This window comes from Phyllostomus discolor, chromosome 13, assembly GCF_004126475.2.
Source record: "Phyllostomus discolor isolate MPI-MPIP mPhyDis1 chromosome 13, mPhyDis1.pri.v3, whole genome shotgun sequence".
NCBI lineage: Eukaryota > Metazoa > Chordata > Mammalia > Chiroptera > Phyllostomidae > Phyllostomus > Phyllostomus discolor.
This window is the reverse complement of record NC_040915.2, coordinates 57,035,354-57,061,853: the sequence shown is the minus strand read 5'-3', so window position 1 is coordinate 57,061,853 and position 26,500 is coordinate 57,035,354. Positions and strand designations below refer to the sequence as shown.

The window sequence follows — 26,500 nt, the reverse complement described above, 5'->3', positions numbered from 1 at the left end:
AAAAAATAAAATTAAGTACATCTAGTTTTCCCTGTCATTGCTTTACTAACATAAGAAAGGAAGGAAGGAACGGAGGGAGGGAAAGAAATTTCCCTTTATCTTTTCAAAGGCTTTAATTTAAATTGTGGCTTCTTTTCAAGGTTTTATACAGTTTTGACCAAAATATTTGTAAAATAACCCATTTAAAGAAATTCTATTCTGGGTCATCCAGGATAGCCTGTGACTTGTTTTTTTTGTGTGTAGATTAATGCAAGATTCTGAAAGATTTTGCAAATAAAAGAGGGAAGAATTACTTGAGGTCACAAGGTGGTGACAGAGATAATAAACAGGTAATATCTAATTTCTCTCAAATTACTTTAGAGCAGCACTAGGTGACACTGTTTTACAATGTTTTATATCAGACTGAAAACCACCTAACACTCCTTTCTCCTTAAAGGTTCCAGTGTATCTTTTGTTGACTTCACAGGATAACCTTCATTTCTTAGTATAGCCTTCAAATCTGACTCAGCATATCAAATGACTTTAAGAAATAAAATGGGGAAAAATAATTCAAGAGTTTAAGCTCTAGTTCTGGCCCATCAAAACATGGTAGTTACTAGTCTTAGGATAATAAATAACAGGAATAATGATTTTTAAATAGCTTTCTATATTGGTGTTTATAAAACCTTTCTCCATGACCATAAGTAAGATATTCTGATGGCATTTCTAGAGAATGAAGTGCTGAGAATAGCACCGATTAGAACATAATGCATTACTACATCCATATTTTTGGAATATATGAATAACCTGGATTAAATCAATACTATCACTTAAAATTCTGAGACATCTAGGGCAGTTGTTTTTGTTGTTATTCTATTACAGTTGCCCAAATTTTTCCCCCTTTGCTCTCCTCTGTCCAGCCCAAACCCTGCTCCCATAGTCAATCCCCCTACCGTTGTCCATGTCTATGGGTTATTCATACACATTCTTTGACTAGTCCTTTCTCCTTTCCACCATTATCCCCTCCCCACCCTTGGGTTGCTGTCAGCCTGTTCCATGTTTCTATGTCTCTGGTTCTATTTTGCTCATTAGTTTATTTTGTTTATTAAGGGGCATTTGCTTTTGAGAAAGATTTTAAAGCTAGTCACTATTAACATTTGGTAAATATCTGAGGAATTAACATTTATAAAATAAGTTAAATTTTATACACACACATGTATGTACATAGAGAAAATAATCAGGAGTATAATTTAATAGAAAGAGGCTTTGGAGTTCAAATTCTACTACCTAGAATTTGCTCAACTACCTACTAGCTCTGTGACTTGATCAAGTTACTTAACCTCTCTGAGCCTCAGTTTCATTTTTGTAAAATGAAGACAATAAATCTAACTTTTCAGGGCCCTTATGCTGTTTATCCAGGCAAGTGTTTATCTTGAGAGGTAACATAGCATAGCGGTTTAAGCACATGGACTCTTTTGGAGCCAAATTACCTAGGATCAAATCTCAGTCTACAATTCCCTTGCATCTTGGGCAAGTTGTGTGTCTTAGCTTCCTTATCTGTAAAATAAGGATAGTAATAGTACCTACTTCACACCGTTGTTGTGAGGACTACATGAGTCATTGTTTGCAAGACACTTGGAATACTCTGATATACATTTCATTATGTCATAAAGCATTTTAATTTTTTAAAATGTTATACATGTTTTCTTTTTGTAAAAGTTTTTATTTATTTATTTTTTAGAGAGAGGGAAAGGGAAGGAGAAAGAGAGGGAGAAAGTCATCAATGTGTGGTTGCCCCCCACGTTCCCCCAACTGGGGACACAGCCCGAAACCCAGACATGTGCCCTAACTGGGAATCGAACCAGTGACTTTTAGTTCACTGGCCTGTGCTCAATCCACTGAGCTACACCAGCCAGGGCAAGCATTTTAATTTTTTTAAATCTTATACTATATTAGTACTCTAACTCCTCATTTTTTTTCCAGCCTCCCAGTTGTTCTTTTTCATTGTCCTCTTCAGACTTTTTTCCCTGACCATTTTTAGCTTTGGGAGTACTTCAGGGTTTTGTCCTAGGGGCTCTTTTCTTTCTTTTTTTTTTTAACTTCTAAATACACTTCCTGGCTGTATAAATACATTCCCATTGTCTCAATTACTATTTCTCTTCTAATGATTCATATATATATATATATATATATATATATATATATATAATTTACGTGTGTGTGTATATACACCCCCTGCCCAGGTCTCTCTGGGGAGTTGCAGATCAAGACCTGAGACAGTTCCACTTTGATGCTCCCAACACATTCACATGTGAATTCTCTTCCCCAAAACCTATTTCTGTTCCCTAGGTTAGTGAATGACACCATCAAATACCTAGTTGCTCAGGCCTAAAAACTGTGATTCAACCCTGTCCCCTTCCACCACCACTACTCCTATATCTAGTCATCTTAATATTTCTCAAATGTCCACTCCTTACTTTATCCACGTTGTCATCTCTGCTTTGGATCAAATCAGCCTGATCTTTTGCCCAGACTGCTACAACCACCAGTCTGCTTGTTATCGGTCTTACCCTTCTCCAGTATGTTCTTTGTATTGCAGCCAGAGTTTTCTTTTTAAATTACAAACTTGATTATATAACTTCCTAGGCTGAAATACTTCAGTGGCTCCCCACTGCCCTCAGGATAAAATCCAAATTCCTTTCACAGCTCCAAGATTTGGCTCATGCCTCCTTTAGCCGTGCCTCTAACCACTTTCCCTTACTCTTTTATGCATCAGCTATTCTTACCTACTTTAATTACCCTAAAGGACTATATTCTCTCCAGCTTTCAAGCTTTTGTAATATTCATTCTGTCTGAAACATCCTCCTCCACTTCCAATTCCTATTCATCTCCTAGACACGGTTTAGTATAGTTTTATCAAGAATTACTTCCTGCCCTGGCTGGCGTAGCTCAGTGGATTGAGCGTGGGCTGGGAACCAAAGTGTCCCAGGTTCGATTCCCAGCCAGGGTACATTCCTGGGTTACAGGCCATAACCCCCAGCAACCACACATTGATGTTTCTCTCTCTCTCTCTCCCCTTTCCTTCCCTCCCTAAAAATAAATAAATAAAATTTTTTAAAAATCAAGAAATTTTGACTCACAATTTAGGGGTTTTTCTATAATGACTCTCCAAAATTAAATTTTCCTTTGTTTTGTTCTATCTAAAATGACTTTTACTAGTTGTTGAGCTTGTTTACTGATATCTAAACGTGGCAGTAGTGTCTCTTTCTGGTGTTCTAGAATAAGCTTGCTTCAGGAAGGCAAAAAAGATCTAAATAATATTTTTAAATAGGCCTTTTTCAAACACTAACTATTTTGTTCCTACTGTTGTTTTCCCTTTGAGTAGGTATTTTGTAGAGGTCTCTTATCTAATTACAAACTGCTTAATTTTGAAAGCTCACAAGCTGACAGCCTCAAGAGGTATGACTATAATAAAGCACTCTTAGAAAATAACTGATTTTTTTAACACCTTGTTCTGATTCATCATCTAAAAATCTAGGAAAGATTTCAAAACTAAGGATTTAAAGGTTAGAACTCTAACTTTCCAATGTCTTTTATCAAATGTTTATTTGTTTGCTTACTAGATCCACAAACATGTGAAACTTCACAGGGCATCAACAGCATTCACTATTATTCTTGATATGTCCAAATGTGACAAGGTTTATGATCTTCTGAGAAAGAGGCAAGAAAGAGGCAAGACTCACTCTGGGCTTACTTTTTGATCTATATCTCAACTGCCCTGTTTTAAATGGTTGCACACTTACCTACTACTTCACCCTTTTATCTGTGAATACAAGATTCAGATAAAGATAAACCAGCTGTTGTTAAGTTTACAAAGGCCTAAGCCACTTTTTTTTGGAGGGAGGCATTTGGAGTGGTGCAAAAACCAAAATTTTATTGTTTGCCCCAAGACAGTAATAGTTGATTCCCTAATGCTTTCCACCCATCTTTCCCAATCTTCCACAACCATTTTTTAAACAGAAAAATACCTTTGCTGTCGAGTGAACAATATCCAATAGCTAGATTCTAAAATGCAAGTAGGTGACCTTTCTTTTCCTTACATGTGCCTGATATGAAGTATGGCCTTATTTAAAGGACATGCATGCCAATCGACATAAACAGGCTCCACAATACAGAGTTGGAAGGAACAGGAGACATCCTGCACAACTAATCTAAACCCTTGTTTATAAAGAAAAGGGTAAATAATTCAGTGGAGGAAGGATGGTCTTTATACAAATGGCACTGGCACAATAGGACATCCATCGGGGTGGGGGAGAACCTCAACCTAAATTTCACACCATATACAAATATTAATTCAAAATGAACCATGGAAATTTAAAATGTAAAACTATAAAGAAGAGGAAAGTGAAGTCCAGTGAGGGGACTCGGTTTGCCAAAGGCCACCAGTGACTCAAAGGTTTCACAGAGTTTGTTTTCATTGAGTTACATTACTCACCATCTTAACAAATCCCATTTGGCCCTCATTATTCCCCTACTCCGTGTTCACTCAGAGCAAATGGTTTCCACTGTATTAACTGGGTATTGGTTCATGCTCTTTTGGTTTTTTAATATCTTCATGCTACTTTAATTATTCATTCATTCAGCCTTGAGTGGGCGACTACAATGTGCTAGGCTTCCCCTAGGATTACGAAGATGAAAAACTGTTCACATCTCGGGAGATTTATGGTCCAACCAGGCAGAAATTAGATGATCGCCCTAATTAGATTAAGCACTCCTTTCGGAGCTAGGACGAGTCTCCCTCCCCGCGCCGCCCCTCCCGCCCCCAATGTCACCAGCCAAGTACAAGATGTACTGCACGCCCTGTCCAATGCCGGGCACTTGAACGCATTTCGGTGATTGACTAATCTTGGGTTTCCCGACACCCTCTCCCCCGGAGTGTTTGGGGAGCTGAAGTCCACAGAGATTAAGTGGCAAATCCTGGATAAAGTGGAAGAAGAGCCCAGGTCACGACGGGTGCTCATGCCACCCCTCGGCCTGCGCCAGGCATCGATTCTGGCGGAACACCTGCCACGGCTGGAGGAAAACCCGACCTGGCTGAAATACAGCTCGAAAGTTCCACAACAGCCTCGGCGTCACGCACGGCGTCACGCACAGCCCCGCCGATCTGATCACCTGCCCGGCGGCTCGTGGCCGCTGCTGCTTCCTCTCCGAGACCGATTCCCCCTCTACCACCACCATCTGAACTTAAAAGCTACTTAGGTGATGGGAATGCGCGTGTTCCTCGCAGAATTTTCTCCACCTTTTCTGTTCCTGGCCTGTGTGAAGTGTTTCCTCCTCACACGTGGACCGGTAAATGTTAACCTACAAGCTGCGCCCCCCGTCTTTCGGTTCAGCCCCGGCCTTCCCGAAGCTTCTCCTCTCAGTAACTGGGGCCTCAGCGATATACGTTCAACTCAAACTTAAACTCTCAAGTGAAAAAAAGAAAAGAAAAAAGTTAACGTAAGACTAAAGAACGGACAATCCTCAAGCGCCCTTTTCCTCCGCAGACCGCGCCTGGCCAGCCCTCACCTCAGCTAGCGGACTTCTTCCTCAGAGCCGCATTCAACGGCCTTTTCCGGCTCAAACCCGCCTCCCGGGCTCATGAATAATCAACGAGATCTTCTTGGGTGGGGCGAAGTGCTTCATGAATAATTCATGACCTCCCAAAGCTTTCTCAGGTGTCCATCGCCTCTCCGCTTCATGAATATGCAAAGAAGGGACGAGCTGCCGCCGCTTATAGGACCCTAGCGCGCCCGGCCCCCTCCACACCCTGGCTTGTGTTCCCCGTCCACTCGCCCTCTCGCTTCCCGCGCCGCGTCTCTGCGGCCCCGTTTCCCGACCTTCCGGAGGTCCGCCTGGCACTCCCGGGCCCGGGGGACCTGAGCTCGCGCGGAAGGACCTGAGCTCGCGCGGAAGGACCTGACGTTGCCTTCAACTTGGGCAACAAGTACGTCGAAGACAACAAGCATGTCAGGACAACCTGCTGCAGGGCTTCTGGAGGAGGCGCCTCCCCGTTGAGGTGAGGCAGCTGCGGGGAGGCCCCCGCGGGCCGGGAGAGGTCCAGGGTTAATGCGGGCCAAGGCCCGGGGGTCACGGGTCCCCGAGAGGCCTGCGGCCCGCGCGGGGCGGCGTCCGGGAGAGGAGGCGAGAGCCTGGGATGCCCAGGGTCAACGCGGAAGGGGCATTTAGACGCCCAGACGAACGAGGTTTCAGTCCTTGAGCGCGTCTCCCCTTCTCCTCTGTGCATGGACCCAACATCGCATTGTTGTTAACATTAATTTGTAATCATGCAAATAAAGCATGAATACACTTTCCCTACACGGCCCCTAAGCCCGGTTCCTTCCGTAGAGGTAACCCCAGTGAACGGCTGGGTGTGACTCCTCAGATCCCTTTTCGCGTGTTCAGGTATGTGTGTAAGTACCTCCCCTGTGGAGCTTTTCTAAGGCCCCTTGAGCCTCTGCCATGAGATTTCCTAGGGGAGTGGACGAAGCAGTGGGCTACTTGAAATCTGTTTTTAACTTTGTTTCCGCAAGTAGAAGATGCAAGTTGGTAAAAACATTAGTTTACAGCATAATGACTAAAACCCAAATTTGGGCTGTAATATTCCTTTAGTGCAGGGTTCCTCAACCTCAACAGCAGTACACTTCCACCCCACCCGCTTCCCAAATCGTGACAACTCAAGATGTCTCCAGACATTGTCAAAGGTCCCCTGGTGGTGTGTGGGCGGGGGCGCAAAATCGCCCTTAGTTAAGAACTACTGCTTTAATACTATACTGTCTAGAATTAACTGTTCTTTAAACTCCAAACACATGGATGGTCTCTCTGCTCCAGCCCTTTCCAGCCTCAGTATTTACCTGCACCCCTCCAGGTGAATCACTAGCCCTCTTTGCTGGTTGGATTCATACTCATCTGTCTTCAACTCTTAGCTCAGTCAACTACCACCATCTCCAAAGAGCCTTCCCTCTCTGCCCTGTGCTAATGGCACTCCAGCCAAACACCCCTTCCCCCAAATACAGTTATTCTCATTATTATTACTACTCTCATTATTGCTACTTTCTTCATAGAATTGATCGTAGTCTGGATTTTTATTTATTTATTTAATTACTAGCCTGTTTTTCTTCTCTTCACCTCCTAGAATGTAAGTAAACTTCATTAGAGGCCTGGTCTATCAGGGTTACCCTAGGATCCCCAGTGCCCAGCACAGTACTGGGTACACAATGATCATTCAATAAATGTTGCTGGACTGAAACAATAAATTAATCTCTCTTCCTCCTAGGAGCTACGGAGTTTCTCCTACTCCTTCTTACCCTTATTCCCTGTTGGTTTCCTTGTAACCCTGGTTTAGAACTAGAATGGATGAATGAGCATCTGTTTTAGGAGCTGTGGATAAAGCCTTCACTTTTCCCACTGACTTAACTCCTTGATGACACTGTCCTTTATTATATTCATTGAAGGTATTCAAATAGGTAAATGAACCAATCCATAACTTAAGGTATAATATTAGACAATAAAAAATTGATAATGCCACAGGAGGTTCTAGAAATCATTGAAGTCTAGTATCTTACTTACAGTTTAGAGTTTAAGCAATTTGCTCAAGGTCCTTAAGCTTAAGAGACCAAGTCACAAGTATAACATATGGTCTCATACCTCTTATTTCAAGGCTCTTTCATATCTCTAGCCAGTCTAGTTTCTGATTACTTTTCTGTGAGCCTGGTTTATAACTGAAACACAAAAATCTCCAAACAAAGACTTGCTTCCTGTCACCTAAAAGCTTTTGAGCCTGTACTCTTCATCTTTTGATTACAGACCTAAGGATAATGGCCTAATGAACTCAAAAGTGCTGTTTGATATTCAGACAACTTCCCAGCTTCTTTTGTATCTTCCAGTGATAAGAGATTGGAAATTGTCCCTGTCAAAGTAAAGTACCTTGTTTATTTTGGAAAGAAAAAATGTACATTGTGGTAGAAATTGATCACTGCTTAGAAATTTCCAAGTAACGAGTTGTTAAAGTTTTGCCAAGCTCTGTAAAATGTGAAACAGATGAAAGTAGAGGAGGAAGATATCTTATTTGACATGGCTTTCATTGCCTAAAGTTGACCATTCTCTTGTTAGACACATTTCATTTTACTCTTTGTACTTGAAGTAGTTGTCACTTCTCATTAATCAGTCTCTAGACCCTTGTTCTTTGAGAACTAACAACCATTTTTCCTTCTCAGTTCAAAGAAATTCAGGTTTCTTTTTTTCCTCTTCTTGATCATTTTATGTAGGCAATACCTAGTTAGTAGAGTCTTGTGGAATCATGCTGTCAGATTTCAGAATCTTGGAGTTGCTTCTCAGGCATCTGACAGCACACTATGTCACAGGAAGTAGAGATACCGTTTGTTTGATTGAAGCTCTCTCCATCAGGTTCAGTTTAACCTTGAAAATCTTCTACATAAGATAGTTTACTTGAGAGTTTTAAAAATAGACATACTGGGTATAAAATATATTCCCAGGAGGACATCTCTAGATGCATCTCCCTCTTCAGTGTATATGATGATACCAAATACAGAGAAAAGACATTGGAGTGGAGTGAGCACCTAAGTAAAAAGTATGGTTTCTGTCCTACTGGTGTGTCTCAGTGGGATGAGTGCCAGCCTATGAACCAAAAGGTCCCTGGTTCAATCCCCAGTCAGAGCACATGCCTAGGTTGTGGACTGAGAGGTAACCCATTGATGTTTCTGTCACACATTGATGTTTCTCTGCTTTTCTCTCTTCCTCTCTCTATAAAAATAAATAAATAGAATCTTTTTTTAAAAGTGTGGCTCTTTATTCTGTTTGCATTCAACTTTTATCCTCATCAGAGGATGTGCTTATTGATTTTAATATTATTATTTTATTTTTTAGAGACAGGGGAAGGAAGGAAGAGAGAGAGGGAAAGAAAGATTGATGTTAGAGAGAAACATTGATTGGTTGTCTCTCATTTGCATCCCAACCAGGGATCAAACTTGCAACCCAGGTATGTGTCCTGACCTTGAATTGAACCCGTGACCCTTTGGTTTATGGGATGACACTCCAACAAGTGAGCCATACCAGCCACAGCTGCGTCCAACTTCTATTAGAACTCTTAAAACCATCATAACTTTCAGTCATCATAAAGCTGACACCACCATATATATTCATTCATCAAGCATTTATTTTGCACCTACCAATATAAAGCATTCTGCTTGACATTGTGCAGATCAGAAAGATAACAAGTTGGTCCAGAGCTGTGGAAGTTTACAGTTTAATAAGAGATGGAAACATTGTAAACACATTACTGACATAGAAAATAGTTTGCAAATATTAATGGAGGTATAAATTACATAATAGAGTGTAGAGAAGGAAGCTATGCCTTCTGAATAGAGAGTCAAGACAGCTTCACAAAGGAGTTGGCATTTTAGGAGGACAGCATGTGCATATAATTTCCTTTGCTTGTTCTTTGGCAATGGTTAGACTACTTCAAACCAATAGAAGCAGACATTTACCCACCATTTTAGAACTAAGAAAGAAAAGGAGGTGTAAGACCCTTCTTTCCACTCCTGGAAGCATCACGCTTCTGAAGGCTCAATGTTGCTTTTGCAATCCCAAGTGCCTCAGTCATGGTTAAAAGGAGAGCTAAAAAGAGTCTCCTTTCATCTTTGTCTTCCTCACTAAGGTTAAGTCAAATGTGGCTTTCTCATGCCAGCTGCATTATTTCAAGCCTTCTCATTTCTGTGTTAGAATGTTATTTTATCCTGGCCTCCACTGGGGCATGAAGTAGCCATGTGACTTTGTGGGGACGGGGGCAGTGGGAGGGTTGTTCCATGGTGTTTGTGAATGTGACTCTGGAGTACTAAACTTTTAAGTATTACTAAGAAGGAAAGACAGACAAAGTGATTTAAATAACTGAAGTTTTGAATCAAGCCTCTTTGTATAAAGTATTATACTGCCTAACTTATTTAGGATTTTTTTAAAAGAGAAAGGCAAAGATAAAGGATTGCCAACTTGGCTCTAGCTCCTGAACTTGATCCATTCTCTGGCAGCCAAAGAGAAGTCAATCAATATGATATGAGCCCTGACTATGAGGTATAAGTATGAGATACTACTGCTTCTGCCTACTCACTGTCAGCCTACAAAATATAATTCCATATGTAGGTGGCAATTTATTAAGGTCCCCGTGCCTCAAGAGTTGCATATCAATTTCTGTGTCCTTCAAATTGATCCTTTCTGACTGGCTAAAGAATCTCCAAGCAGGTTGTATGTTTCTAGGGAAAGCCTAGGGTTTAATGATTTGGAACAGGAAATGACAGGGGATGTAAGTGACAGGCTGCTGCCTGCATAAGTGCCCCAACTAAGAAATGATGTCAAAGATGTTATTGAATTCTCAAACATTATAGCAATATTCTGTTTGTGTACTTGCTTCTGTTTTTTGCTGACTATAAAGTTTTGATGACATGTAAAGTGATGTTATTTCTCTTAATGTTTATCATTTAATATAAAAGGTTTGAAATGAAATGGATTTTAAACTGGCTTTTGACGACTGCTACTTGGTATATTTGCACAGAATCTGAGATGAGGTGATGTTCAAAATTTACCACACTACTGACAGCCCATATTTTGAGGCTCTTCATTTTATATATATTTTGATGGTTAGAAAATGACAGTTACCAAAAAATGGGTTAGAATTCCTATGAGACCACAGTTCAGCCTCAGTCACAAGAGGGGCTTTTTTCTTCCTTTGTTTTTACTAACCTTATGATAAATTACATGTGTAAGTACTAATGACCTCTGATAACAAGTTTTCTAATTTAAGATTCAGAGTACTTGTGATCTTCGAATGATGTGAATACAATAATATGAAACATCTAAGACAGGCTTTTCTAACATTTCTTCTCATTAAATAAACAAACAAAAATCAAAGTCTTCCTACCCAGAGAAAAGTTAACTAGAAAGTGAGTACGATATCACAGGAAAATTACCTATATACCTTTCTTGAATGGAAGGGAGAAAGAATTGCAAGAAAGCAGCATTAGAGGTTTACTATAGCTTACACCTAAGAAAACTATCCCAGAAAGCCAGATTTATGTGAAAGCCATATTCCCAAATATGCCAGGGGCTATATTAACCTCAGTCACAGTGTACAGAACAGAAAGATATATTATAGCAAGATGCATTGTGAGAATTCAAAGTATGGCTTTATCAAGAACTGATGGACATCCCCATCCCCTTTATTGGCTGAAAAGTGCCTAGACATAGGACATGTTTAATAAACACATGTTGAGTGAATGCACATATGTTGTTGGAAGAATCCAAATATTATCCAAGCAATTAACTGGGATGTATTCACATTATGCATAATAGTGTTGATCTTTCAAAAGGTATAGTCCAATTTCCTATTTCTGTTGATTGTATTACTTTTCCATTTATCCTAATTTGAAACCATTATTTTTGTGTGTGCGAATCTTTTTATTAAAGGATAGTGTACACACAGAAAACCATCCTCTTTTTAAAATGTACTTTTTATTGACATACATAAAAGTCACCATTTTAACATGCACAAAACAGTGATTTGGTGAGAAACATTCTCACATTCCCTTTCATTCTTTAGTCCATGATTTCCTTTACTTATTTGAACATTTTTTTGAACTTACTTAAAGTTTTTGTCCAGTAAGTTCAACGTCTGGGCTTCTTCAGGGATAATTTCTTGACTGTGTGTCTGTATGATACTTCCTTGTTTCTTTGCATGTCATAATTTTTAATGAAAACTGGACATTTAAAATAATATAGTGTAGCAACTCTGGAAATCAGATCCCCTGCCTTTCCAGAGCATGTTGTTGCTATTTGCTTGTTTAGTGACCTTCCTGAACAAATTATATAAAATCTGTATTTTTTTGTTATGTGTGGCTATAGAAGTCTTTGCTTGAAAACCATTCTCTTATTCTTTATTTTCCCTCTACCCCTCTTGCAATTATTTGCTGAGATTTATTAGTTTTACTTACATAACTTTTCTTGCATTATTTCCTGCTTTCTTTCTCATGTCATCACTCTATCTCAGGTCCCAGTTCCTTCTTACCTTGATTACTGTAGAAACATCCAAACTGAGCAACGCATTCCCAGCTCTCCCCTTTCTGATTTAAACTATACTGGTTTTCTTTCTAAACATTATCGAATCATTGTCTTCTCCCTAACCAGGCGAAACTTTTCCAAAAATAAAAAATCAAGGGTGATCACATTGGAGGGGAGACACCCATATTGATTGGTAAACTGTGAAGAATCTTGTGGCAAATGAGTGACTGCAGATAATAGTGTAGGAAATGACTGATGGCATGAAGTTCTAGAGGAAGAAGGAGGGAAATGGACCAGGAATACCTACCTTGTAAACAAGGAGGGAGGCTGTATTCTCTCAGACAAGACTGAAGGTGCTAAGAATATATCAATATCATTTAGACATTAGAGTTCAGGTGAGAGAGAGCATTAGGGTTTTCTCTCCCTTTTTTGGGGTTCATCTGCTCAGAGTAAGATGGTTAAGTATGATACAGGAGTCTTAGAGAAAGTAAAATTTAGAACAGGTTTAGAAAGGTGAGAAATGGGAAAGATTTCTAACTTGGGTAATGAAAAAGTTTTTGTTTTTTTCCATACCATGGCTTTAGTAGTGCTTAGTTGTCTTAAACTTCATTTGAAACTTTTGTTAGATACCATTGTGACAGCCGTCATATCAGCATGCATTTAAAAAACTTATCAAAATTGGTGAATTTTTGTGCAGCTTTTTAAATATTGAAGATGGAATAAAATACACAAGATTTTCAGCATATTATGCTTTATTATTTCATGAAAGGTAAAAACGCAACTGAAATGCAAAAAAAAAAGATTTGTGCAGTGTATGGAAAAGATGTTGTGACTGATCGAATATGTCAAAAGTGGTTTGCAAAGTTTCTTGGTACTATTGACATTTTGGCCAAATAATTTATTGCTGTGGGGCTGTCTTATGCATTGGAAGATGTTTTAGCAGCACCCTGGCCTCTACCCACTAAAAGCCAATAGCAGGAGATAGCTGACATACTCAAAATATTCAAATCAATAAAACTATTGGTGAAAATGAAAAATGTGTCTTTTATTTTATAGAAAAAACTAAACAGGCTTTTTTGGCCAACCCAATACTTTTAGCTAACATTCTAGGTAACACTGTCACTGTGTCTTTGGAGTTCTTGGTGACATTAGTCTTTATTAGAGAAACCAACTTGTATTCTATTTGAAGATGTCCACTTAATGTTAATCCTTATTGATTAGGATAATAAAGGACAAACCTTTACTATGCTATCATGTGCCAGACAGATGGGCTAATCATAATAATCATCATCTTTTAAGCATGCTCTACCATATATGTTCTCAGGTGATCAATATGACCACCCTCAAAGATAGACAATGGACAAATTGCTTCTGCAATTCTAAAATTACAATTTTGCAAGTGAGGAAGGACCTAAAATGTTATGGAACTGCCCCATTTACATACCTAGTGTTTGGCAAAATCAGGAGTTAACTACATTTTACAATCTAGGTTTAACACTCTAAGTTCTGTACTTTATAACATGAACATTATCAACTATATTAAGAAAACAGGTTTTGTGGGTCAGAAATGCTGTTTCAGACTACAACACATGACACATAGCACCTGAGTAGTAGCCACAACTAGGGTAAGGGTGAGTGCTGTTAAAGGCAGCAAAGAGAGCAAAGAATAATGACATTTCTAGCCTCCCCATTTATAAGGCCTCATATAGTATATTATTTCATTTTTTCCTATAATAGTCTTATAGGAAAAAAGAGGAAGTTATGATTATCCCCATTTTAAACAGCTTAGGAAATGGAATTGTTGAAAGCTAAAATTATTTATCTGTGGTCACACAGCTGGTAAGTGGTAAAGTTGTAGATTCAAAACTAGGTCAGCTTATTACAAATTGTATATTCTTTTCACTAAAGATCATCCTTGGAATCACTTGCCAGATTCTTAGCCTTTCCTGTTTTTATTTGTGTCATGATATTTCCTAATTTCCCTTGGGATTTCTTCTTTGACGTATTGGTTGTTCAAATGTGTTGTTTAATTTCCACGTATTTATGAATGTTCTAGTTGTCCTTTTGCTGTTGATTTCTAGTTTCATCCATGTGGTCAGAAAAGATACTTGGTATGATTTCAACTTCTTAAATTTTTTTTTCAACCTCTTAAATTTCTTAAGGCTTGTTTTCTAACCTATCCTGGAGAACGTTTCATACGCTTTTGAGAAGATGTGTTTTGCTATTGTTCAGTGAAGTATTCTGTATGTTTGTTAGGTCCAGTTGGTTTATAGTGTTGTTCAAGTCCTCTGTTTCCTTCTTCATCTTCTATCTGGTCATTTCATTCATTATTGAAAGTTGGGTATTGAAATCTCCTGCTATTATTTTGTTACTATCTATTTCTTCCACTAATTCTATCAATGTTTGCTTCATGTATTTAGGTGCTTTGATGTTACATGTATGTATATTTATAATTATTATATCTTCCTGGTGATTTGCCCTTTTTTTTCAGCAGATACTGTATGGGCCAGGAGAGAGTGGGATGGTATATTCAAAGTGCTGAAAGAAAAAAAACCACCAACCAAGAATACTTTACCCAGAAAAGTTAACCTCCAAAAATGAAGGAGAGTTAGAGACTTTACCAAACAAACAAAAGCTGAGGGAATTTATCACCACAATATCCACCTTAGAGGAAATGCAGGAGGAAGTTCTTCAAGCTTAAATGAAAAGATGCTAATTATTAATATGAAAACATATCCAAATATACAGCACACTGGCAAAGGTAAGTATATAGTCAAATTCAGAATAGTCTAATTCTGTAATATGGCAATGTGTTAACCACTTAACTCTACTGTAGAAGTTAAAGGTCAAAAGTATTAGTTACAATAACTTGTTAATGAATATACAATATAAAAAGAAATAAATTGTTATATCAAAAACATAAAAGGGAAGGGCGAGTAAAAGGATAGAGTTTTGTCTGAGGTTGAAGTTAAGTTATTAGTGTAAAATAGGCTGTTATATCTTTAAGGTGTTATATAAGCCTCTTGATAACCACAAAACAAAAACTTACAGTAGATTCACAAAAGATAAAGAGAAGGGAGTCAAGGTATACCACTACAGACAATCATCAATTCACAAAGAAAGGCATCAAGAGAGGAAGAAAGGAATGAGAGAACTACAAAACAGGCAGAAAACAATAATAAGGTATTAAGAAGTCTTTACCTATCAATAATTACTCTAAATGGGTTAAATTCTCCAATCAAAATTATAAAATGGATGGAATTTTTAAAAAGATCCAACTATATGCTTCTATAGGAGATTCCTGTCTGCTTTAAGGATACACATAGGCCCAGGGTGAAGGGATGGGAAGAAACATTTTATGAAAGTGGAAATTAGAAGAAAGCAGGAGTAGTTATACCTATATTACACAAAATAGACTTTAAAACAAAAACAGTAACAAGAGATGATGAAGATTATTTAATGATAAAGGGGTCAATTGATCAAGAAGATATAATAATAAATATATATGCATCCAACTTTGGAACACCTAAATATATTAAGCAAATACTAACATATCTGACAGAGAAATAGTCAACAATATAATAGTAGGGGACTTCAATACCCCACTTTCAACCATGAATCCAAACAAAAACAACAAGGAAGCATTGGACTTAAACTTTAAGTCAAATGGACCTAACAGACATATACAGAACATTCCATCCACCAGCAGCAGAATACACATGGAAAATTCCCAAGGACAGATCATATAAGTCACAAAACAAGTCTTAGCAAATTTAAGAAGACTGAAATCATACCAACTACTGTTTTGAATCCACAATATGAAATTAGAAATCAGTAACAGAAGGATAGCTGGAAAATTCACAAATATGTAGAAATTAAACAACATACCACTGAGCAACCAATAAATCAAATGAAAAATCAAAGGGGAAATTGAAAATCTCTTTAAACAAATGAAAATGGAAACACAACATACCAAACCTGTGGGATGCAGTAAAACAATGTAGGAGGGGCATTTATATTAATAAATACCTACATAAGGAAAAAGAAAGAATTCACATAAATAATCTAACTTTACACCTCAAGAAACTAGAAAAAGAACCAGTTAAGTCCAAACTTAGCAGAAGGAAGAAAGTAATGATCAGAGCAGAAATAAAATAGGGACCAGAAAAACAATAGAAAAGATCAATGAAACTAAGAGCTGGTTTCTGAAAACATAAACAAAATTGACAAACCTTTAACTAGGCTAACTAAGAAAGAAAATAAAGAAGACTCATAAATAAAATTAGAAATGAAAAAGGAGGCATTACAACTGATACCACAGGAATACAAAGGAACAAGAGACTACTATGAACAGTTACACATTAAAAATTGGATAGTCTATATGAAGTGGATAAATTCCTAGAAACATACAACCTACCAAGACTTAATCATGAACAAAAAATCTGAGTAGACCAATAATGAGAAAGGAGATTGAATCAGCAGTCAAAAACCTCCTAACAAAGAAAAGCCTGGGACCTGGTGGTTTCACTGGTGAATCCTATCAAATATTTGAAGAATTAATACCAATCCTTCTTACCTCTTCCAAAAAATTGAAAAGGAGAGTACACTTCCATACTCATTTTATAAAGCTAGCATTACCCTGATATCAAAGCCAGATAAAACATTACAAGAAAAGAAAACTACAGGTCAATATTCCTGATGAATATAGAGGCAAAAATTTTTCAACAAAATACTAACAAACCAAATTCAGCAGCATTGTAAAGGGATCATATGCTATGATCAAGTGTGATTCATCCATGGAGTACAAAGGTATTTCAACATACATAAATCAATAAATGTGATATACTACATTAATAGAATAAAAGATTTTTTTAAATCTCATGATCGCCTCAATAGATATAGAAAAAAATTTGATAAATTACATTTTAATGATAAAATTTCTCAACAAATTGGTATAGAAGGAACATAACATAATAAAGGTCATTTATGACAAACCTACAGCTAGTATCATACTTACTGGTGAAAGATTGAAAGTTTTTCCTCTAAGATCAGAAACAAGACAAGGGTTTGTACAATCACCACTGCTATTCAACATAGTACTGGAAATCCCAGCCATAGTGATCAGGTGAGAAAAATAAAGGGCATCCAAATAAGAGAAGAAGTAAAAATGTTTTTGCAGATGATATGATCTCATATACAGGAAATCTTAAAGATTCAACCTGAAAACTATTAGAACTAATTAATGAATTCAGGAAGTCACAGAATACAAAACAAATTACAGAAATCAGTTGCATTTGTATACATTAACAATGAAATATCTGAAAGAGAAATAAAGAAAACAATTCCATTCACACAGAATCAAAAATAATAAAATACTTAGGAATAAATTTAACTAAGGAGGTGAAAATCTGTACACTGAAAACTATAAGACTTGATAAAAGAAACCAAAGAAGACACAATAACTGTAAAAGCTATCCCATGTTATGAATTGGAAGAATGATATTGTTAAAATGTTCATACTACCCCCAAAGTTATCTACAGATCAATGCAATTTTTTTTTTTAGAGAGAGAAGGAAGGGAGAAAGAGAGAGAGAGAGAAACATCAATGTGCAGTTGATGGGGGCTGTGGCCTGCAAACCAGGCATGTGCCCTGACTGGGAATCAAACCTGCAATGCTTTGGTTCGCAGCCTGCACTCAATCCACTGAGCTACACCAGCCAGGGTAATTTTTTTTTTTGGTTTCAACATTTTATTGAAATGTGAAATAAATTGAAAATTAAGAAACAGGTTGTTACCTTTTAATTAATAATTAGTAGTAAATGAACAAATGAATGAACAAAAACAACCAAAAAGTGAGATACAGGTTACTAAAAAACTGAGCAATTAGGCCAAGAGACTGCTGATTTTTTTTCCTATGTGGTATTGTAGACTCAATGCAATTTCTATAAAAATTCCAATGACATTTTTCACAGAAATAAAAGAAACAATCCTAAAGTTTATATAGAACCACAGAAGACCTGGAATAGCTAAACCAATCTGGAGAAAAACAAATCTAAAGAAGCATAGTTCCTGGTTTCAGACTATACTACAAAGCTATAGTAATAAAAACTTATGGTACTTTTTATAGCAGTACCATAAAAAATAGACACACAGAGCAATGGAACGGAATCAGTAGCTGAGAAATGAACCCTCATTTATATTGCCAACTAATAAATAACAAAGGAGGCAAGATTATTCAATGGAGAAAGGATAGTCTCTAATAAATGGTGTTGGGAAAACTAGATAACCACATGCAGAAGAATAAAATTGGATCCTTATTTTATACCACTCACAACAATCAATTTGAAATGTATTAAAGACTTAAACATAAGATCTGAAAGAATAAAAGTCCTAGAAGAAAAAACAGTGAAAAAGGTCCTCAACATTGGTCTCGACACTGATTTTCAAAGGGTACAGACTTTCAGATCTGGGGGGTCTGATGTACAGCATGATGACTGTAGTTTACAATACTGTATTATAAACTTATGTGAAGTGATGGAAATGTTACCTACCTCTATAGTGGTAATCATTTCACAATATAGTAAGTGTATCAAGTCAACAGGTACACATTAAACTTATACAATGTTATATTTCAATTATATCTCAAATCTGGGAAATAAATTCTTAAGAAAGAAAAAGTTTTAACATTGATGGCCTAAAAAACAACAAAAAAGCAAGATAAACAGAAAAAAGATAAAAGAACAGAAATTAACATATAGAAAACAAACCAGAGAGAAAATTACCAAAGCCAAAAATTGATTCTTTGTAAAAAGAGCAACAGATTTGTTAAGCCCTAGCTTGATGGACCAAGGAAGGAAAAAAGGAAGCACTAATCTCAGAGAAAGCCCTGGCTGGTGTGACTCAGTAGATTGAACACTGACCTGCAAACTGAAAGGTCACTGGTTTGATTCCCAGCCAGGGCACATGCCTGGATTGCAGACCAAGTACCCTGGTTGGGGGCATGTGGGCAGCTGCTGATTGATAGTATCTCTCATTCATTGCTGTTTCTCTTCTCTTTCTCCCTCCCTTCCCCTCTCTAAAAGCAAATAAATAAAATCTTTAAAAAACAAAAATAAAAAGGAGTTTATTCCAAACTCCTTACAGAGGTCCCTCTTGATTCAGCTCCACTGACCTCCAGGCCTACTCTTCTACCTCTCCCCTAGCCACCTTCCAGCTCTACCAGCATCCACAGCAGCTCCTGGAACTCACCGTGCTCTGGACGGTGAGCTTGGAACTTCTGGACTTGGAACTTCCTTTTCCCTCTTTCTGCCATTCTTTTCCCCTTCTCCTCATGGGGCTTGTTTGTATTTGTCTTTTGGTGTTGGTGCTTCCTGAAACACTCTCTTCCCTGATCTTTTGTCACCATAATTCTCATTGTTTCCCCTTTCCTTCCCGGTCCTCTTTGCCAGCTCCATTTCTTCTTGGCCTCTTTAGCTTAGCCTTTGGCTTCCTATTCGCTCATATGGGGCAAACTCCTTCCCACCCTCTGCTTCAGTTCCATCACTCTGTCTTGACTCTCACATGTCGACCTCTAGCCCAGACTTCTCTCTGAGCACAACGTTCACAGAGCATTCTTCAAAACAAAACCCCAACCTTCTCCAGGACATGCAAACCCTCAGCAGACGACACTTTGTCCTTCTTACTGGGCAGGACAGATCTAGCTTCTCTCTCTGCAACCCAAACACTCTTTATTGTACCACTCTTCCCTTCTGACCATGAACACAGTGGCCCTGTACCTGATCTCCCTGCAAAGTGCCCTGTGCCTCTTTCACAATTCCCTTCTCAAAGATAACTCTGATGTTACTCCTTAATGAAAATCCTTCAGAGGTTCGATTCCCAGTCAGGCCACATACCTGGGTTGCAGGCCACGGCCCCCAGCAACTGCACATTAATGTTTCTCTCTCTCTCTTTCTCCCTCCCTTCCCTCTCTAGAAATAAATAAATAAAATCTTTAAAAAAATAGTAATTAAAAAAAAAATCCTTCAGAGGCATCCCATTGCTCTAGGGATGAAGACCACACTATTTAAGCTCAGGCTCAGCTTATCTGACCAGGGCTCACACCCATCCTTGCCCTCTGTGCTCCAGCCTCCGTGGCCTGTCAGTGCCTCCCCCCAGGGCCCCTCCCTTGCTTGCCTAACGGGGAGTGTGCCCTCCTCACAATCCCATAGTTGGTGCCTAGTTACCACATCTATTTCTTTCCACAGAAATCTCACTCGTCAAGGAAAGCTTTTCTAATAAACTAGACCAAAATCCTGATGTGGGCATTTTGGTGCCCCGTTTCTTCCTTCCCAGCTCTTCTCACAGTTTGCTGTGAAGGTTTGAATAATTCATTGACTCACAAGACTGAAAGCCCCCAAGGCTAGGGACTGGGCCTGTTTCCTTTTGTATCCTACAGGCCCAACAAGGATAGGCACTCCATAAATAGAAATGTGAAATTTGAGGGGGAGGAAACAGACAAGAAGAGTAGAACAGAAAGTACATGGGATAAAGAAGGACCTAGCATGGCTGGGATGCAGGATCCAGGAACATGGAGCTGGAAAGGCCAACTGATGTCAGATTAAGGAATTCAGGTTTGATTTTTGTGAATTGAAGTCAGTCAAGCTTTCTTTTTTTTTTTTTTAAGATTTTATTTATTTATTTTTAGAAAGGGAAGGGAAGGAGATAGAGAGAGAGAGAGAGAGAGAGAGAGAGAGAGAGAAACATCAATGTGCGGTTGCTGGGGGTCATGGCCTGCAACCCAGGCATGTACCCCGACTGGGAATCGAACCTGTGACACTTTGGTTTGCAGCCCACGCTCAATCCACTGAGCTACGCCAGCCAGAGCGTCAGCCAAGCTTTCAAGGAAGGACAGCAGTGAAATGATCAGCTCATTGGAGAATAAATGGGATGATGTAGTACATTCAAAAAAGCTTTCAACAATCAGTTTGGGTTGATACTGGCTATATCTCTGAGAAGAAGGAAATTTGGGGTGGATTATAATTTTGGGGTACTAAACGAGTCTTTGATATCACTAGTATAAGTGAAGAACACTGGAAGACTTTCCACTTAGCAATCATAGTGTTTCATCCATTGCTCATTAAAATGCAGAGGCCTGTGATTATAGGCAGTGGAGCACTTCTGCTTTTTTTTAAGCAAGGAATCCAAACATTTTTGCAGGGATTCATTTTTTTTTAACAGGTGTTTACTAAAGTGAGCAAGGATTTGGAGCTGTTTGGAGCTTCAGTGGCAGATGAAACCACCTTGGGGTACAAGCGTGAGTTATACCCTGAAGGCTGCTGCAGCAGGATGCCCACACAGCACGCAGACCACCTTTACACCTGCAGAGCTGAGGGGATCTTGGGTAAGGGGTCCCTAACTGTGTAGTGATTAGATTTGTGAGATGACATACTCCAAATGGAGGCAAGGCCTTGGTGGCAGTTTCAGCTTAAGAAACCAGGCTAAGTTTACTCAGTTGCTTTCCCCTCCACCTCCTAAGGGACCCTAGGCTATTATTTCAGCACAACTACATCCCAACCTGAGCAACTGAGACATGCCTCCACTTTAAGCCAGTGATTTTTAACCTTTTTCATCTCATGGCACACATAAACTAATTACTAAAATTCTGCAGCATACCAAAAAATATATTTTTGAACTGACAACAAAAGATAGGTATAATTTTGATTGATTCACACCAGACAGCAATTGTGTTGGCTGTTGTCATTTTTAAAATTTTACAGTCTAAGGGGAAGGAGGTCAGTGCCCCTGAGTCAGGTATTGCATTTTCTTTTAAAGATTTTATTTTTATTTTTAGACAGAGGGAAAGGGAGGAAGAGAGGGAGAGAAACATCAGTGTGTGGTTGCTTCTCATATGCCCCCTAATGGGGACCCAGCCTGCAACCCAGGCATGTGTCCTCACGGGGAATCAAACCAGAAACCCTTTGGTTCGCAGGCCTGCACTCAGTCCACTGAACCACAGTAGCCAGGGCTGGCATTGCATATTTTAAAAATTACAGCACACCAGTTGAAAATTTGTGCTCTAAGCTATAAAGAAACAATTAACCACAGTTAATATTCCATAATTTATTACGTCTGTATTCTATTCTTAAGGTTCCCTCCTAAGTTTTTACACAGAAAGGAACATAAAACTGCACACAAAACTCTGTACTTCATAGAGATAAATAAAGAATATATATTTTTTTGCTTTATCTCTCTCTAATCTAAAGCAATAGGTCTTCCTAGTTAGAAATGAGATAAATTCCCAGGTGAGATAGGCTGCCACTGTCTTGCATCCTTACATTGCACACATATGCATGGCACCAGCTACATAATTTGCAGAACCCAGTACAAAATGAAAATATGGGGCTCTTGTTAAACATAGTACGAGTTTCAAGACTGCAGCAGAAAAGCATTAAACCAAGGGCAGGGCCCTTCTGAGCGTGGGGTCCTGTGCTCCCCAGGGGGTACAGTGACAGAGGCTGCTCACACACAAAATGGTTGAGTACTAGGAGGAGGGGGACTCCACCCCAAGGAGCTCAGGCACATAAGCAGATCCTCTGCTGGCAGAGCCTCTGCAGAGCAGGGGGAATCAGGAAGACCCCAGGGAAAGCCCAGGGTGGCCAGAGCTCCACTTCTGAGGGAGCGGATGATGTGGCCAAGAAGAGTGTTCTCTTGGTGGTCCTCTCAGTCCTGATCTGCTTGGGTTGGGATTGAGGAGGTGGGAAGAGGGGGTACTTTATAGGCATGGAATTATCCCTGTGTTGTCTTAATTTAATCAAGGTGCTAGACCTTTTTTTAAAAAACTGAAGTAGAATGTATCAAAGTAGTTGAATGATTTTTTCCCCTCTAAACCTGCTCCTCCCTTTTCTCCATCTTGGTAAATGATCCAGCTGGGTGGATCAAGGCAGAAACCAGGGTTCATCTTTGACTGGTTCCTCCTCCTCCTTTAACTCAGCACCGCTCAGAGTCCCGTCAATTCTACTTTCACTGTCCCTCTTGAGCCGGAACCTCTTTCCAGTGACATTACTACCACCATTTCTGGCCACTACTATGGTAACAGCCTCCTTCTTGACTGGCTTTCGAATCATGCAAATTAGAGTTTAGGTTGTCATTCTGCTGCATGTTAGCTGGGTAACCTTGAGCAGTTCTCTTCACCTTTCTGAGCCTCAGTTTCCTCATCTGTAAAGTAATACCTATCTTAAAGGGTTACTGTCAGGACTAAATGAAATGATGCAAGTGGCTTAGCACACAGTACGTAGTCAATGAATGAGCATCTCCCCTCTCTTCCTCTCTTCATCCTTCAGACCTCAGTTTACACATTACTTCCTTAGGGATCCTTCTCCTGACTTGCCACAGACTCAGTGCTGGTTCCCACAGCCCCCCAGACTGCTCTGCAACATTCATTTCTCTAACAGTCTTCTCCAAGAGGACAAGGATCCTGGCTTCCTCTCCCTAATGAGGTGCCTGACATGGAGTAGGAACTCCTACTTTGCTATTTGAATGGTATCGTCATATATAATCAAAGGTTCCCAGGCATGGGGTCCCTGTAATGTTCCCCCAACTATAAGTGGGCAAATGACACATTAACACAAACAAACAGTGGAGACCAAAAGTATCGCACCAGATGGAAGTTACACCTCGGGCACTGGCAGTTATTCATCACAGCGGATCCCTTCCATAAGAAACAGACCTAGGTCAGGTGAGGCCCACCCAAGGTCAGCCTTGACAGCAGCCAAGAAACCAGGTGCCCCATGTCAGCACAGCCAAACTCCCCTGAGAATGCACCGGGGCTGGAGCAAGGACGTGACAGCACTAGGGGCAGGTGGACACTCCATGAAAAGGAACAAAGGTGAAATTCCCTGGCTCATTGACCCAGGGCCACCTGAGCACTTGGGCCCGCTCCTTTCTCCGCGGGCCTCGGCCCACTCCTCCCTGATGTTCCCCGCTAGGCCAACGGCATAAGAGATGTGCACACTAAAGGGCCAGCACCCTGAGGTGCCCGAAGAAGGGAGTGGGGAAGGCTGGTTTCTTCTTAGCTTTGTGAAATAACATACATTTAGAAAAGTACATAATGTACATAAAGTACAGATGTTCCACCTGTATTAGTTGATGAATTATAAGGTAAGCATCCACGACACCCACCACTATGACCAAGACCTGGAACATCAGTGCTCCAAAGCCCACGTAGCCTGTCCAACCTGTTTGCTTCCATTCCCCTAGAGAGGACCAGGATGCTGGCTTGTATAGTTGTGTTTTTGCATCTCAAAATAATAGTTTTGTTTTGTTTGCTTTTGAACTTTTAAAGAATGAAAATTTTATTCTTTTTTCTATTCAGTGTTTCATGAGATTCATCTATGTGACTGCATATGTAACTAGTTTATTCATCCGTTGCTATGTTATAGTCTGTGAATGTTTCACAAATTATTTATCCCTTGTCCTGTTGATGGACATTTTTGCTGTTTCTGGCTTGTATATTTTCCCTGCGTTAGTATAAGGCTGTCCTGGATGACTTTCAGAGGCAATGGGAGTTTGGGGGGAAGGGAAGGGAGGGGAAGCACAAGCAGCTGTGGGCATGGGGGGCTAGTAGGTGGGACTTTCTGGTCAGGCTGGGCTACTAATATTCAGAGCAGGACTAGAGTACCGTAGAGCAAAAGGCACAGGAGGGCTCCTTTGAAGTTTGTACCTGCTCTGAGACTAGAGGGGTGCACTTCCCCTCTGAGGGCAAGTGTTCTGCCTGCCCAAGGCCATGGTCAGGTTTAGCAGGCCTGCTGCCTGATACCTCTTCTCTGCTCCCCATGGGATGCAGGGGCATCTCTGCATGCACAGAGAGACGGCCAAGCAAAGCAGCTTATAGTGACAGAGAAACAACCACAAACTGGCCAAGGAGTCACTTCTGGTGCCTCTTCCTTCCCAGGATGGACATAAATCAAAAGATTTGTGTCTAGAAAATTTAGGGAGCACCATAGCTGATGTAGCTCAGTGGACTGATTGGGTGCCAGCCTGTGAACCAAAAGGTCACCAGTTCGATTCCCAGTCAGGGCACATGCCTGGGTTGCGCGGGCCAGGTCCCTAGTAGGGGGTGAGCAAGAGGCAACTGATTGATGTATTTCTCACACATTACTGTTTCTCTCCGCCTTTCTCCCTCCTTTCCCTTCTCTAAAAGTAAATAAGTAAAATATATTTTTTTATTTTTTTAAAGATTTTATTTATTTATTTTTAGAGGGGGAAGGGAGGGAGATAGAGAGAGAGAGAGAGAGAAACATCAATGTGCGGTTGCTGGGGGTTATGGCCTGCAACCCAGGAATGTACCCTGGCTGGGAATCGAACCTGGGACACTTTGGTTCCCAGCCCGTGCTCAATCCATTGAGCTACGCCAGCCAGGGAATAAGTAAAATATTTAAAAGAAAAAGAACATAACATTCAGGAATCACCCACTGCACGTGCACACTAGCCAGAATGGAGGTAAGGCGGTCAAGCCCTACTACTGGCCCAGTCCTCACCTGCGCTGGAAGGGAGGCTGTCCCTTGGAGCCCTTCTCTTGGAGATTCCCAGCAGCCCAGGGCAGAGCTCCCCACCTAGTCAGAAAACTCTTCCCTTGCAACACTCCAGCCATAATGACTGCATTTGTCTCACTGGGGACCATCCTGGCTGGAGATGGCTGGGAGTCTCTTACTGCCGTCTGAAAGACCTGGCGTAATTCCCTCCTCTCTGGTTTGGCAGCTGTAGGTAAGAGGAAGCATGCCACTGCCTTGGAGCAGGGCAGGCTGCATGGAAAACAAGCAGGATTTCTGCCCCCTTGAACTTGGGACTGCACTGGAAATCAGGTAAGTTGTGGGGAGTCAGGGTAGACAGTCAAGCACGAGCTTTGGCAGGATGCCACCCCTCACACTGCAGAGCAACTAGACTTTGTAAAACACGACTTCCTCATCGGAACCTCAATGCGTTGATTGGACAAACATCCCCACAGATGAGAAAATAAAGCAGAGTAGAGTGGTTAAGGCCATACCCTCAATAAATGACCAAGGTGTTAGACCCAAGTGCCACAGTCCCTGGGTCAGGGCAGCACAGAGCTGTGCACACTTAGGCACTCACCAAAGCAGACACCAATCTCTAGGTGCCTCAGGCTGAGAGTTGCCTCAGCCTGATATATTCAGCGTCTGCTGCCAATTGATCTGAGATGCAAATCTGTCCCTGTGCTAGATGTGGAAGCCTTAGAGTCAAGTGAAGGAGCTTCTCCTAAGAAACTTGGTAAATTTTAGTGGGTAGCTAATTCCAACTTGCAATGCGGACTGCTTTGTGCATAATTTAATACAGTTCTGGATTTGGGAAATAAATAGTCCTGTGCAAATCCAGTGTAATAGCACTAATACTTGAAAACGAAGGGCTCCTTTGGAATTGCTCC

General features: G+C 40.0%; 1 protein-coding gene and 1 long non-coding RNA gene across 6 annotated transcripts in view; one reads left to right on the top strand and one right to left on the bottom strand.

Moving 5' to 3' along the window:
• HORMAD2 (HORMA domain containing 2) overlaps positions 1–6,028 on the bottom strand; it is an 86,287-nt gene extending 80,259 nt beyond the window's left edge. The window contains exon 1 of one of the 2 annotated variants that reach the window (XM_028529064.2): positions 5,548–6,028. The gene's annotated coding sequence lies outside the window, so the exon portion shown is untranslated. Of the gene's footprint in view, positions 1–5,151; positions 5,348–5,547 lie in introns of those variants that run through there. The other variant, XM_036014163.1, reaches the window with a different exon arrangement.
• A 7,087-nt stretch (positions 6,029–13,115) lies between these two features.
• LOC118497930 overlaps positions 13,116–26,500 on the top strand; it is a 46,994-nt gene continuing 33,609 nt past the window's right edge. For 3 of the 4 annotated variants that reach the window (XR_004900449.1, XR_004900446.1, XR_004900447.1), the window contains exons 1-4: positions 19,136–19,950; positions 20,112–20,714; positions 20,947–21,463; positions 25,819–25,922. This is a non-coding gene — a long non-coding RNA (uncharacterized LOC118497930). Of the gene's footprint in view, positions 14,846–19,135; positions 19,951–20,111; positions 20,715–20,946; positions 21,464–25,818; positions 25,923–26,500 lie in introns of those variants that run through there. The other variant, XR_004900448.1, reaches the window with a different exon arrangement.